The sequence below is a fragment of the Euprymna scolopes genome, chromosome 16, assembly GCF_053919585.1.
Source record: "Euprymna scolopes isolate OS-2025 chromosome 16, ASM5391958v1, whole genome shotgun sequence".
NCBI lineage: Eukaryota > Metazoa > Mollusca > Cephalopoda > Sepiida > Sepiolidae > Euprymna > Euprymna scolopes.
In genome coordinates, this window is record NC_136497.1 from 76592337 (window position 1) to 76608086 (window position 15750).

Genomic DNA, 15750 nt, shown 5'->3' on the forward strand with positions numbered 1-15750 from the left:
TTAGCCGTAATTGAATTTCTAAAAGCACCACTATAATTAAGTTCCTGAAAAGTAACCAAGAAAGTTACAATTATTTATGTTGTCCACCTGAGAAGCCCAAAAAGATGGGTGAGGGGGGTAACTATGGTGGCCATCTTAAGGCATCCTAAGTTCCAAATTTAGTTTTCTCTTATGCATCTTCAAAGATAGATTTCACTAGTCAAAATGATTTGGAAAACAAAAGAAAATGAAACTCGATTAAACAAACACAAAAGCAGATATCCTTAAGGTGCGTCCTTGCAATGCGGGCATTTAGTGATAAAATTTTTACATAAACGTAACTGTGACAGACCATTTATATTTACTCTATCGTTATTGTCTTCGAGTGCTCGACTGAGCTTAAATCTATACCCCTCCCGTCTGCAAAAATATTTACAACAAATAGTCGTCTAGCTACGACCACTGTCAACAATTTCCTCTATTCTCTATCTGCGCCTAAATCTAAACAAACATTCGATAAACAAAGTTTCTTTCCAAGAACTGCCCACCTGTGGAACACAATAGCGCAGAGCTGCGTCCCAGCTGAATACCATATGATCGCTTTCAAGTCCAGTGTAAACAAGTTATTGTTAAGCCGTCCTCTTAAGTAATTAATTTCTAACCAATTTCTACCATTACCGATAAACACAGAGTTATCTTACTGGCCACATATCACTCATTAACCATTATCCTCGAGTGGCCTTTGGGCTTTAATAAACGCTGACCCCTAGTAAAAAAAAAAGACCAAAGAAAATTTGAATTTCAGGCTTAGATGTGACAGAACAAGGAAATGTTATTTCAAACTTAGATGTGACAGACCAACGGAAATGTTTTTAAAACTTAAGTGTGACAGAACAAAAATGTTATTTCAAATTTAAGTGTAACAGATCGAGGAAAATGTTATTTCAAACTTAGGGGTGACAGATCAACGGAAATGTTTTAAAACCTTGAGTGTAACAAATCAATGAAAATGTTTTAAAACTTAAGTGTGACAGACCAAAAACGTTATTTCAAATTTAAGACCAAGCAAAATGTTATTTCAAACTTACGTGTGACAACCCAATGGAAATGTTTTGAAAATTTATATGTGACAGACCAAAAATGTTTTTAAAACTTAAATGTGACTGACTAATTGTTATTTCAAACTTGAGTGTGATACACCAAGGAAAATATTTTAAAATCATAAGAATGACAGACTAAGGAAAATCATTCTTACCAACTTAAATGTGGCAGACCAATGTAAATGTTATTGTCAATGAGTCGAACTAAAAAAAAAACTATTTTACATAGGTTACGGAAAAAATTTCTAAAGTTTACATGTTACATAAAATATGGGTGAAATAAATTAGATATGTAGGTTGAATTCCTTTGTAAAAACATCAAAGAAAAAATAGATTATTGGGAAATCATAATGTCGGAAACGTGCAAAGTCGCGCATGTTGAAACACGTGAATTTTGCTCACGAGGCCGGACATGCATGGATTTCTCAATATAGGAAGTGAGAGTTAGTTAGTTAGAGAGACAGTCAGTGAACACTAAGACTGTCTGAACACTATCTCCTCACTCTAAGAGCTTCACATAGCAACACATCTATTAACCTAAGAATGAACATATTTTTAATATATATGAATCGTCATAACACGAACACGGAACGAACAATCTCTCTCACAATATCCCTCTCTAGAACTCTCTCAATAGCATCACTTGTAATAAGACTCTCTCTCAACGACAAACACTCTAATAAGACCGTCTCTTCATCCCTCCTAAGACTCTTACACTTCTTAACATATAAACAGAAGAACATTCATCATAAGTATAATTAGATACTCGTTAATATATAACACACAGACCAATCCGTAGTAACAACCTTCATAGAGATGCTACTATGTATCAAAAATAAAAATACGATCCGCACCAAAATGTGACAGACTAACGAAAATACAGACATCACTTTTTGTAGAGACTTTGATCACATCTAAACATTACGATTTCAAACTTAAGCCTGACAGATTGACCAAAAGTGCCTCTTGTGGATATAAGTAGCTAGTAAGCAGGGTAACGAAGAGCCAGATTTGTTATTAGCAGATTAACATTTTCTTTTGTCTGTTATACTTAAATTTGAAATAACATTTTTGGTCTGTCACAATGAGGTTTTAAAACATTTTCATTGGTCTGTCACACTCACTGTCTTTCTTTTCCTACTGGTTAAGCGTCTCTCTTCCTTTGAAAGAAGACTTTAAGACCGGCACTATTGCTACTAGTAGTCCTGTTACTACTATGCTACTACTACTACTAAAAATTCACAGTCTAAAAGATATTGAACCGAATTGTACTGCATTTATTATGAAGAGACTTTGGGATACCGAGTATGGCATCATAAATAACATAATATTACTACGATTATATATTTTGAAACACTTATACACTCCAAATCTACACCAAAATAAACATAAAGAATACTTCAGGTGACAGATGTAATAAAATTTAGACTATTAATTATGATACTTTAATAATTACCCGTTCCCAGGTGCTAGGCTAAAACTTACCTTTTTCTTTTCTTATTAAATAGCAACTTGTATTTAATAAATAGTCTCTGATACATTGTTTCGTGTAGGTATTGTGTTTCAGTAACAAAAAGGTTGATATGTCATGAAATACATAAACTAGCAAAAATATGCTCCACCACATATTTTTGCCAGTATACATAATTTTAGTGCTCGTTTTGTTAATGGCAATTTCTTGTTGATGTACGGAGGTAATGCCTGTGAAGATGGTCACACTAGAACTGATAAAACACTACCACTCCTTCTCCAAAATAGTAGAAGGTAATCCCTGGGAGAATGTATTGTGATAACAGAACAAATACTACACTATCCCCCCCCCCCAAATAAAATAAAATTAAAAAAAAGGCAATCCTTAGGAGAAGGAGCTCATGATAACAGAACAGATACTTTACTACACCGCCTCAAGAAAAGGAAAAGGTAATGCTTAGGAGGATGGTATCATGACGAACAAACATATGTTACACTATCCGACCCCCATCAAGGAGGAGGAAATGCTTGTAAAGATAGTTTCATGACAAAAGTGTCTTCACTACACTTCCCCCGCCTAAATTTGGCCTTAAAAGATTCTGCATTAGTTTTAAATAGTATAGTAAATGTTCAGGTGTCACCCCTACAGATTATGACGATGGATTATTTGTGACGTCATTTCTGGTAACCAGGTTCTGCTTTCTAGTCAGTCTGGAACCAAGACTCAGAGGGAGAGAGTTGTAACATTACTTGTCCTTCAGTTGAGCGGAGTTCCCACTCAACTAACATATTTGTTTGTGTTTCTTTTAATATGTTATTCATTTCTTTGTTTCCGAGTCTTCTTGTTGTTCCTTTTAACATTTACACCACAGCAGTAAATTGAATTGAGCATTAAATACTTTTTTTTTTTTTTTTACACTTTCACCCCAAACAAGGCAAATGGCCACTTTGATGTAGGGGGCTACAATCAGGGGCAACAACTACTGGGGTACTATGTAGGGATTTGGGCAGCAAGATGTCGGTTCACGTTACACTTGAACTTCTGCACGTCAGGACTGTTGGAGAAGCAAGAACCTGGAATGGAATTCCAAAGTCTAGCGGTTCTGGGGAAGAAACTATTAGAGTAGAAAGATCTTTTACATCTAGCGATCTCTACAGTGTGGGGATGGGATTTAGCAGCCTGTCGGGTTTGTCGAGGGTGCTCACGTCATGGGGGCACAAGTGATTGCAGTTCGTCAGAGCATTCACCACTAAAATACTTGTAGAACAGGCAGAGGGATGCAACATTTCGTCGATGGGACAGAGGCTGAAGCTTAGATGCCAGTTCAGGGCCTATCAGGTTTGCGACTCTCTTTTGAACCTTATCAAGACTTCAATTTCAGACAGACAGTTTCACATTATTTGGATTCTCCGGACTACTGCTCTCATCTTGAGTGTCATTTTCACAGCGTTTCGGTCGATGTAACTACCGACCTTCTTCAGTCAAACTCGGGAATGTTTCTGCCTAACTCCGGAATTTGGAGGGAATTCCAAATATAGCCCTTTCTTTACTTGACGGGAGTAAGATGCTTTCGTTTCGTCAACCATGATTTGATAGGGATCCTAAGTAATTTGCTAACTGTATTTTCCCCAGATTCCTGACTTTAACAGAAACATTCCCGGGTTTGCCAATATACACCTGAAGAAGGCCGAAGGTTACATCGACCAAAATGTTGTCAAAATGACACTCAAAATGAGAACAGTAGTCCAAAGAATCCAAATAATACGATTAACCAATCCTCATCTCAAAAATTCAGAAACGTAAGGCAGATTCCAATCACCATTACTGATAAATTAAAACGAATGCTATATAGAATCCCACCTTAAATGTAAGAAATTTATGAATATCTTAAACTATTTATACTTTGTGTTTAATTTATTGCATAAAATTAATCGTAAAAATTGGTTTTTCTAGCATATATCTGAGGAAGGGTTTAATTGTCGTTAAGCAAAACAAAAAACAAAAAAAAACATCAAGACCGTACGTAAACTGCCCTCTGAATGACGTGCGAGTATTGCTAGTTGTTATGACATAATAGAAATTTCTTCTCAGCTTTGCCGATTTCATCACAGAAGTCTTGATTGTTGCACCGTGAGGATGTTTACAGAACGACTTGACATTTAGGAGTTCCGTCAGAAGGACAATCAACATGACAAGCAAAGAATGAGAATATTATGCCACTGGGGATCAAATAACGGAATTCCCTTGGAGGTAACCATGCATAAAAGAGACGACGGAAAGGCCAGAGAGTACAGCAACAAAAAACATAGTATCATATAAAATAACAAGGAAAGATATTTGCACCAAACGAAGCAGTCTGCAAAGCGCAGCGTCCATAGATTTGTAATAGAATGAGATTTACCATGTCCTTAGTCTTCATTATCACGAAATAGGTTGTGTTTCCTCGGAAAGAAAAAAAAAATGTAATCTCATTAGTAAGCTGTGCGTTTGTATGTCTTGTTTTGTTTTATTGTATATTAACTCTTTCCAGCCTTTGAAATGTAGAATCCATAAATTACATAAAATAGCATCAACATGCTCACTTTGGTTTCTTATTTTTGTCAGTATACATAATGCGCATGTTGATTTTGGTAATAAATAGCCCATGTTGATAGGTTGTTTTTTTATGGAAGTGATGCCTGAGATGATGGCCTCATATATAATAATATACTACGTCCCTCCCTCACCCCAAAGTAGGAGATAATGCCTGAGAAAATTATTTCATGATAACAAAACAGATAATACACAATCCCCCCCAAGCAGTAAAGAAGAAAGCAATCCCCAGGATGATGACCTCATGACCACAAAACAGATATTACACTGCTCTCCTCAAAAATAAAAAGAAAAGTAAAGGTAATGCCTGGGATGATGGTAAAAAGAGCTTTACGATGATGGTTTAAAGAGCTTTATATTTTTAAATATTTGTTTATGGTGGTTGTTTTTATGACTCATACAATGTGTGTATTTGTGCATATATTTTATATTTATTATTTTATCTTGAGAGATTACTGCTTATCAAGACCCAAAGGCCACTCGAGGATAAGGATTAATGAGTGTCAGTTGGCTGATGAGATGGTTTGGTTTGGTTGTTTTGTTTTACGGCATATCAACCCTTTTCGGGTTATTTAATGCCGAATCCACTTATTTTGGTAGAAGGTTTTTATTCTTCAAGCATTTTATATCTTCAATCGCTAGTTTGTAGTGCTTGGTTTGGTTTGGTTTGGTTGTTTTATAGTGGATTTTATCATTTTTTGTTCCCTACCCTGCAGAACATGAATGAGTTTTGCAATGGGAGAGGGAAAAGGGTTACAGTATCAATGTTTAGTACATTTTAAGTTAGGAAACCTGTTAGGAACTGAGGGAGATAGAAAGAGAAAGGGGAAATGGGAAGGAAAGGGGGTGGGAAGGTGGGTTGTCGTTTTTGGTTTTGGTTTTGCAGAATATAATTAAGTTTTACAAAAGAAAGTAGCAAAAACATGAAGCATTTCGTCTCAGGAAGGGCTGATGAGAAAACACTATGATGATTTGTAATGATGGAAATTGGATAGGGTTTAATTATTTATAAGGACAGCTCAACCAGAACTTGTTTACATTAAACTTGAAAACGACCATATTATAGTCAGTTGGGAAGCAGTCCTGCAGTAGTGTGTTTTGCAGGCGAATAATTCTAGGAAAGAAAACGCTAATAGAATTTTCGTTTAGTTTTAAGCACAGATAGAGAGATGGGGAAATCGTTGACTGTTGGTTTTGCTAGACAAGTGCTGTGAATGTTTAACAAATGAAACTGAAGCTCAGTCGAACACCTACCATAAAAATAATAATAGAGCAGGCATAGACTCACAACGTCTCTTCTGGCGAGAAAGAGGAAGTAGGTAGGAGTAAAGGTTTTCGTACATTTCAGAATGTTCTATTTATTTATGATGTTTGGTTTGATTGATTTGTTTAATGGCATATCAACGATTTTTGTTTATGTAATACCGAATACAGTTATGTGTGCAAAAGATTGTATACTTCAAGTTCTTAACATCTATTGATGATATTTGTTTTATCTCTTTATTCACGTGTTTGTATACACATTCAACCAAGGACAAGTCCTTTTCTGACCTACGGATGAGACACTGATCGGTACAAACACTCTAGGTCAGAGTGTACCTAGGAGTAATGGCAAGTAACGGATGATGCAACACTCCTATTTCTACTTCTTCCTTAGAAGACATTCACCCCAAAAACTCGTTTCTATTACAACAGAATAAAAAACTTTCCTTACTTCTTTAGTAAACCAAGTGTTAGGCGAAATTTCCATAAACAAAAATCTTTTGCAAGGGCTTCTTATTTGCAGAACACATTATCATGGGACTGTTTCCTGTTCATCTTCAAATCCAATCTCAACAAATACTTTCTCATAAGTAATTAGACACTTAGTTTAATCCATTAATCATTTTCAATCCTCTCATAATATTCTTCATTTTTCGACCCCATCCTCGAGTGGCTTTTGAACTTGATCACTGATGACTTAGAAAAAAAAATCTCTTTGATGAGTCTTAGTCTCTCAAGGTATAGTACTGGTTTCATATTCGGATTAGTTTAGCATGGTTTAGGTGTGATTTAGATTTTGGATGAGATCAATAGGTTTTTAATTCAAATTTTGATTAGATTAAGAAATATTAAGTATTAAGTTGAGCTATTTGGAATTTTTTTCTTCAATCAAGCATGTGTTTCCTAACAGACCAGGAGATCAAGGTTCAATGCTCTGTCGAGTCATATCAAAGACTCAATAAATAATACTTGATGTTTCCTTGCTAAACATGCAACATTAAAGGATAAACGTGTCGTCCTAAAGAAAACGAGACTACAGCTTTATTTTTAAACTTTTATTTAAAAAATATCGATTCAGGTAACTCGAGTATGTAATAGAGCTGACATTTAATAAATGTAGCCGCCTTCAGCCTCAATCACTGCCTTGATATTGGTCTAGAACCAAGAGCATGCCTTTTCTACAAGCACCGGTGGGATCTTGGCAAATACTCGGCAGATGGCAGAGATCAGGCTGCCTTTGGTGTTGTAGGATGTTCTTAACGTATGACAAAACAAACGAAGTAGTCCAGTGGGTTCAGGTTGAGGGAGGAGGGGGGACAGTGAAAGAAGGGTACAATGTTGTAGCACTCCTTCTGAAGCCAATCCTAAGTTTCTTTGATCTTAGTCAGTGCCGAGACCTGCTGCTGCACCCAGGGTTTGTCAGCGGCCACCTGATTGCACCAGGGGATCACCACAATCTTCAACACATCCAGGTACACTTTGGTGTTGACTTTGAAGCCGATTTCGAAGCCGACTTCGAAGATGTGAGGTGGCATCATGTGGTCCTCACTTGAAACCACACCAAAGACCATAACTGTGGCCGGAAACTTCATTGAGCTGTGCTCTCAAATGTTGACGTGTCCGGATTTGTATTTTGAGGGTGTTGGCAATGGTCCTGTTGTCATAACTTGGATCGGTAGAGAGCATGAGTTATACAGTGGCACATCTCTGATTTCACTCTTTGAACATTGTGTCACTTTTCTGGCTAACTAGTAGACGGTCTACAACAAAAAAAAGAAAACCGGTATTCATCAAATGGAAATGGAATCATATCATCTTATCTAGGGCGACAAGGGTAAGTGGAGCAATCAAAGGAATGGAGTTATGTCTTCTTCGATGTAAGCATGTAATAGTCAATGAGTATGGAGCGCTTAGATCACCCTTGACTTTGGTCAATCTGTTTATTTTTATTAATTATTTAAAATTAAGTATGATTCAGGTTTGATTTGCAGTTGTAATAGATTTGTTTTCGGCATTAAATTAAATTAATTTCTAATTGGATTTCGTATTAGAATTAGAATAGAAACTAGTTATATTTAATTTACTACTAGCAGGGAGATCCGACATTGCCCGGGATTGAATGATGATCAACATATGTAACACACTCCCATATTTTTATTGTCATCAAAATCGGTGAAATCGCCCATTTTTCAATCAAATTGGTTGATTGCTTGCTCTAGTTGAGAACTCACCACAGTGCACCAAGAAAAAGCTTTACATGCATCCCCATAGTGTCTTAGTTCACAGTACATTGTAGTCTCCATTGAACTGTAAAGAACCTACTGTCGATTTTATAAAATTATTTTTATATATGATGATTTGAATTAAAGTTTGAAATGCAAAGTCAAGTATCATGGTTTAATTGTATTCTAAACATAAACATTCATTTCGAATGCGCCTCTGTCATATCAAAGAACCCACTGTTGATTTTATATGTCGAGCCTTTCGCTTTGTGTCGTAATAAAAATTTTCAAATAATCTTGCAATATTGAGCTGTGTAAAGTGTTAAGTTTGGGCAAAATCGCTTGTTCCTTTTTTCATCGGATTATTTCAATTATCGATTATCAATACTTATCAAAGACATTCCGATACAAAACACATTAAAAACACCGCCAGGCACATAAAATACCTTCGTGTGAAATTTCAGAAAAATCGGCCCAGCCGTTTTCGAGTCCGTAGGGAATGAACTCACACACGTACACACATACGCAACAAAGTTCCTTCTTTATAATAGTAGAAATTTGGAATAGGCAGGAAATATTTTCATTGGTTTAGTGAACATTTGGATTATTTTGGACTACTGTTCTGATTTTGAGTGTTGTTCTCACAATGTAGTGTAACCACCGATTTTCTTCATATGTACCTTGTCGAGCTCACAAATCTTTCTGTCGAAATGGGAAATCTGTACAGAATTTTGAACGGAACTCTTTATTTAATCCATGGGGTAGCATGCTCTCATTCCATTAGATAGAAAATTAATTTTCAATTGCGTTCTGAGTATCGCCTGCACTGAGGATTGAAACTTCAACCTTCAGAAGAGTATCACTTACAACTAAATTTTATCTCATACTTTATCGATTACATCACAGGCCCTGAGAAACGAAAGCATGCCACCCCCATTGCTTAAATGAAGGGTTCCGTTCAACATATCGTGCAGACTTCCAGGTTTGACAAAATGATTCAACAAGAGACACCTAAAGAATGTCAGAGCTTACATCGGCTAAAACACTGTGAAAATAACAAAATGAGGATAAAAGTCTGAATAATTCAAATAATAAACTTGAGAAGAACATTCGGGGTTTTTTTAGAATTTTGAGTAATATCGAAAGTCAATGTACACTTTGCATGCAAATGTCATATTGATTTATGTGTAGAGATATAATTTTTAAATAAATTGTCTTTGAGAATTAGATTCTATTTTTCCAATAGTTTTGATCCTGACTGGTAGTACGATGTCGAGCCAGTGTGCTCCTGGATGGATTAGCAATGAAGAGGCAAGTCCACGTTTTTGGATGTCATAAAACTTGTCATACATAGAACATAGTATTTAAGAAATATTTAAATTTATATTTGACGTTTGGATAAAATTAGAAATCGTGGGTTTGAATTGGTATTTCAATTAGGTTGGAAATTGTTCACTTATGTATAGTATTTAGATTACATTGGATAATATTTTGGTTGGATTTAATGTTCATATTTAGTTTAAGTCTATCACGGCTGTGTACATAGTGCATACCGAGATTCAGTGGTAAGCATAGGCCAATATATCAAATGTTCTTCTGACCCCAAAATAAAAATAGTGAATGAACATCACACGAAATGTTTGCCACAGCAGACGTCAACTATACAGCTCGGTGAAAAATTCAGTGGTAACACACTAAACAACACAATAGAAGAATATGACAATCCAGCAACCCTAATCGCCCGAAAGAAAAGAAAGGAGTGTACAAAAAGGGAACTGAAGACAAGACTAGAAGGATGGCAACAACATAAGAGAGCAGGCAGGTTCATGGAAGAACTGAACCAGAGCTACATTGACAAGGAGGCTTCACTACAATGGCTTAAAAGTGACAAATTTCCATTTGATGAAGAACGATTAATTATAGCTGCACAAGACTCAGGCTTACTCACAAATGGATTTAAGAAAATGACTGGTCTACAAAAAAACAACCAATGCAGATTCTGTCACTCAGCTATTGAAAGCCCAAGCCACCTAATGTCTGGATGCAAGATCCTTCTAGCCGATGGTCATTACACTGCTCGCCACAACAAAGTATGTAGATACTTACATTGGAAGATCTGTGGAGAGATGCAACTAGATAGGTCGTCCAACATCTGGGAACATGAACCACCACCGATAATATCAAATGGAAAAGTGACAGTGTTCTACGACAAAGACATACAGGCAGGCAGATACATAAAAGACAAGGCTATCAAGCTAGATATAGTAATATGGAACAAGCCCGAAAGAACTGCACTCATTATCGACGTCACAGTTCCAAACGACTTTGGCCTTAATAGAGCAGAACGGGAACAGATAATAAAATATAAGGACCTAAAAAATGATCTAAAAACAACATGGTCTCTGAAAGAAGTAAACATTATGCCAGCTGTGACAGGAGTTACTGGCCTATTAAAAAAGAACCTAAAAATACTTAGAAGCAATCCATGGAAAACCAAGCTGTAAGGAAATACAGATAGAAGCCATAAAGGGAACAGTTTCTATTCTTAAAAGACTCCTCAGATATAAATTTAAACTATAATAGAATTAAGTGTTAGCCCCAGGAAGGAGCCCTTGATCTCTTCAAACTAACAAAAGTAGAATAAAAATAAAAATTAGGATGTATGGAAAGTGAAACCTGGCCAGTTAGGCTTGAAGCCATGTATTGAGGACATGGGTTAAGGATATTATTGAGGACATAGATTGGTGACATGTATATTGAAACGTCGATGTTGGTGGGGTTTTAATACTGAAGAGTTGTTCTTTTACCCTTATTTTTAAGTTTGTATGCAGCTTGGAGTTGCCCCATTTATCTAATTGTTAAGCTATTACATGTATCTTAAATTAGGTAATTCTGAGTTGTCTCCCTTTTATTGACTGTTTTTAGTCACGTGCAAGCAACTCTATAAGTCACACCATTGGTCCTTCAGTCCGTCAGCCCGTCGGTCAGTCTGTCGGTTGGTCTGTCCGTAACACTTTTGTGCCTGCCCGTTTTGGTTAAGATCAAAGGTCTGTTGTTAATAGATGATGTTCTTAGCTTTTTAAGCTTAGCGTAGTATCTGTTCCGGCAGATACTGCAAGCTATGACTAGCTAGGACTAGCTATGACTAGCAAAGACCAGATGTGGGGGCAACCCCACATGCCTGACCTTTAACCAGCTCCCATTTCCCACCTCTCGGGAGCTGGTCCCCTTTTTCCCTTCCCCCTCCCTTCACTCCTCACATTAAAAATTGGCCTTGTGCCTAATTTGCTCGGTGGGGGAGCAAATAAATACCATCTGTTTCGGCAGATACTGCAAGCAAAGACCAGATGTGGGAGCAACCCCACATACCTGACCTTTAACCAGCTCCCATTTCCCACCTCTCGGGAGCTGGTCCCCTTTTTCCCTTCCCCTCCCTTCACTCCTCACATTAAAAATTGGCCTTGTGCCTAATTTGCTCGGTGGGGGAGCAAATAAATACCATCTGTTCCGGCAGATACTGCAAGCAAACACCATATGTGGGGGCAGCCTCACATATAAGACCTTGGTCAATGTAGGGGCAAACCTTCATACCAATTGTCACTATCCAGCTCCCCTACTCCCCCGGAGAGTTTGTCCCCATTTCCCCTTCACTCCTCACATTAAAAATCGGCCTAATTTGCTCGGTGGGGTGGGGGCAAATAAATACCCTTTTCTTGGCCTTCGGGCCAGGATCAAAGTGTAGTAACTGTTTCGGCAGATACTGCAAGCAAAGACACTATGTGGGGTTACCCCCACATATCAGACCTTGGTTAATGTAGGGGCAACCCTTCATACCAATTTTCACTATCCAGCTCCCATTTCCCACTCATCGGGAGCTGGTCCCCTTTTCCCTTCCCCTCCCTTCACTCCTCACATTAAAAATTGGCCTTGTGCCTAATTTGCTCGGTGGGGGAGCAAATAAATACCATCTGTTCCGGCAGATACTGCAAGCAAAGACCAGATCTGGGGGAAACCCCACATGCCTGACCTTTAACCAGCTCCCATTTCCCACCTATCGGGAGCTGGTCCCCTTTTTCCCTTCCCCCTCCCTTCACTCCTCACATTAAAAATCGGCCTTGTGCCTAATTTGCTCGGTGGGGGAGCAAATAAATACCATCTGTTCCGGCAGATACTGCAAGCAAACACCATATGTGGGGGCAGCCTCACATATAAGACCTTGGTCAATGTAGGGGCAAACCTTCATACCAATTGTCACTATCCAGCTCCCCTACTCCCCCGGAGAGTTTGTCCCCATTTCCCCTTCACTCCTCACAAAAAATATAAAAATCGGCCCTGTGCCTAATTTGCTCGGCGGGAGAGCAAATAAATACCCTTTTCTTGGCCTTTTGGCCAAGATAAAAGTGTAGTATCTGTTCCGGAAGATACTGCAAGCATAGACCATATGTGGGTGCAGCCCCACATATAAGACCTTGGTCAATGTAGGAGCAACCCTTCATATAATTGTCATTATCAAGCTCCCCTACTCCTCCGGGAGTTGGTCCCCATTTCCCCTTCACTCCTCACATTAAAAATCGGCCTAATTTGCTCGGTGGGGTGGGGGCAAATAAATACCCTTTTCTTGGCCTTCGGGCCAGGATCAAAGTGTAGTAACTGTTTCGGCAGATACTGCAAGCAAAGACACTATGTGGGGTTACCCCCACATATCAGACCTTGGTTAATGTAGGGGCAACCCTTCATACCAATTGTCACTATCCAGCTCCCATTTCCCACTCATCGGGAGCTGGTCCCCTTTTCCCTCTCCCCTCCCTCTCTCTCCAAATTAAAAAACGGCCTTGTGCCTAATTTGCTCAGTGGAGAAGCAAAGAAATACTTCTTGGCCTTTTGGCCAAGATCAAAGTGTAGTATATGTTCTTAACAGATGCTGCACTTACATTTGTAACTTTTCATTTGCAATGGAAGGGGAAACCCTTCCATGCTAATGCATTTTTAGTCGCATACAAGCCACTCCATCGGTCGGTCTGTAACACATTTATATTTTTTTTTCAAGAAAGGAGTATGGAGTAAGATTTTTGTCCCCCGATTTATCAGAGAGGGACCTATCTTTTCAATGGGTCCGTCTGTCCGTTACTCCGGATGATTGACGGATAACCGTCCATTAGTTTTTCCTGGAATTTTGTCACAAATTATATTTTAATATATAAATTTGCAAAGTAAAAAAAATTTTTTTTTTTTTAGAAAAATCCTATTTTGCCCGTAGGGGCTCAAAAGGGGTCAAAAATGGCCAAAAATGGATAAAAATTACACTTTTTGTCCTGTAACATTTGATCCATCCATTAGATTTTTCTGAAAATTGCCCAAAATGTGGAGGGCATTGTTCATTATATAAATTCAGTATGGGTGACCCTGGCAAAAGTCTGGTTTGCATCCCCCGGGGATTTTTTGTGCTGAAAACGCCATTTCTTCTGGCGCGTTTCTCATATTTCTCAACAAAAACTTAATATATCTATATAGTGGTTTCCCATGTTGCTGAATGTAAATATACATGTGTTAAGGTGTGAAAGTGCACAGTTTGTCCATTCTCACTGGTATTCAGCATTCAAAGTGCCTCATTAGGGGGTTAAAAAGGTACCAAAATTGCAAAAAAATGGCACTTTTTGCCCCATAAATTTTTACCTATCCATTAGATTTTTCTGAAACTTGTCCAAAATGTGGAGGCTATTGTTCTTAATATAAATTCAGTATGGGTGACCCTAGCCAAATTGTGCTTTGTGCCCCCCGTAGACTTTTAGTGCTAAAAATGCCCTTTTTTCATATTTCTCAATAAAAAACTTGATATGTATATCTATATAGTGCTCTCCCATGGTGCTGAATTCAAATATACATTTGTTACGGTGTAAAACTGCATAGTTTGTCCATTGTCACTGGTATTCAGTATTCTAAGGGGCTCATAAGGTGTCAAAAATGTACCAAAATTTCAAATAATGACATTTTTTGCCCCATAAATTTTTACCTATCCATTAGACTTTGCTGAAACTTGTCCAAAATGTAACTTTTCCTTGGCCACATGGCTAAGATCAAAGTGTAGTATCTGTTCTTAACCGATGCTGCACTTGTTTGTAACTAATAAGTAAATGTGTTACGGACCGACCGACAGAGAATATTTTTTTTTAATGCATACCACAGAATAGTTTTTTAGTCATGTGCAAGGAACTCTATAAGTCACTCAGTCAGTCGGTCGGTCCGTAACACATGTACTTTTTATTTCTTTTTATGTTTATTATACCACTATTTATGGGTTTTCGGGGTTCCAGAATACGAAAATAACGTTTCAAATTCCCTAAATCAAATAATTTTTGTGATATAAAGTGGGGGATCACTTTTCTGTATTAATTTAATGTAAAATGATCACCCACTTTACAACCTGTAAGTCTCAAAGACATTCAAGTCATTCTCCAGATCATTCAGGTTGTTTTTGAAGGATTCCAGTTATTTTTTAAGCATTCAAGTCATCCTTAAGTTCATTAAAGTCATTCTAACTCATTTACTTTTTATTTATTTAAGTCATTTCAGCACATTTTTCGGTCATTTTAGTTTATCTTCAAGAATTTCATGTCAATCCTACATTCATTTATTACACGAAAGCATGCGACTAATGACTATCGGCCTTGTTATATAAAAGACATGTAACACACCGTGTCTTTCTCTTTGTGTGTATAGATGTAAAAATTAAACAGATATCTCTGTGCGTCTCTGTGTGTACTAAGAAAATGTTAAGTTTTAACTGATTTGTTTCTTTGTCGTCATCGATCCCTCGATGAAATTATTTAAAAAAAAAAAAACAACGCTACGTTTTTTTTTATTTAATTCATAATTAATTTAATAACAAAGGTTATTAATTAAAATCAACAATGTATTGATGATATGGATGTATTAGTACGTGAATGTATTGAGGACATGTATTGGAGACATGGATTGGGAACATGGTAGAAACATGGATTAGAGATATTGATAGAAATCATTTGATGTGTAATGCGAGTCTTAAAAATAGACTTAGATTTGATGACCACAAAGTAAGGTCAAATCTGGATATTATAGAGAGATGTGTGCAAGAATAATCAACTTT

General features: G+C 37.3%; 1 pseudogene; it reads left to right on the forward strand.

The window, feature by feature from the left end:
- Positions 1–13492: 13492 nt before the first annotated feature.
- LOC145296389 (U2 spliceosomal RNA) lies at positions 13493–13698 on the forward strand (annotated as a pseudogene).
- Positions 13699–15750: the final 2052 nt, after the last annotated feature.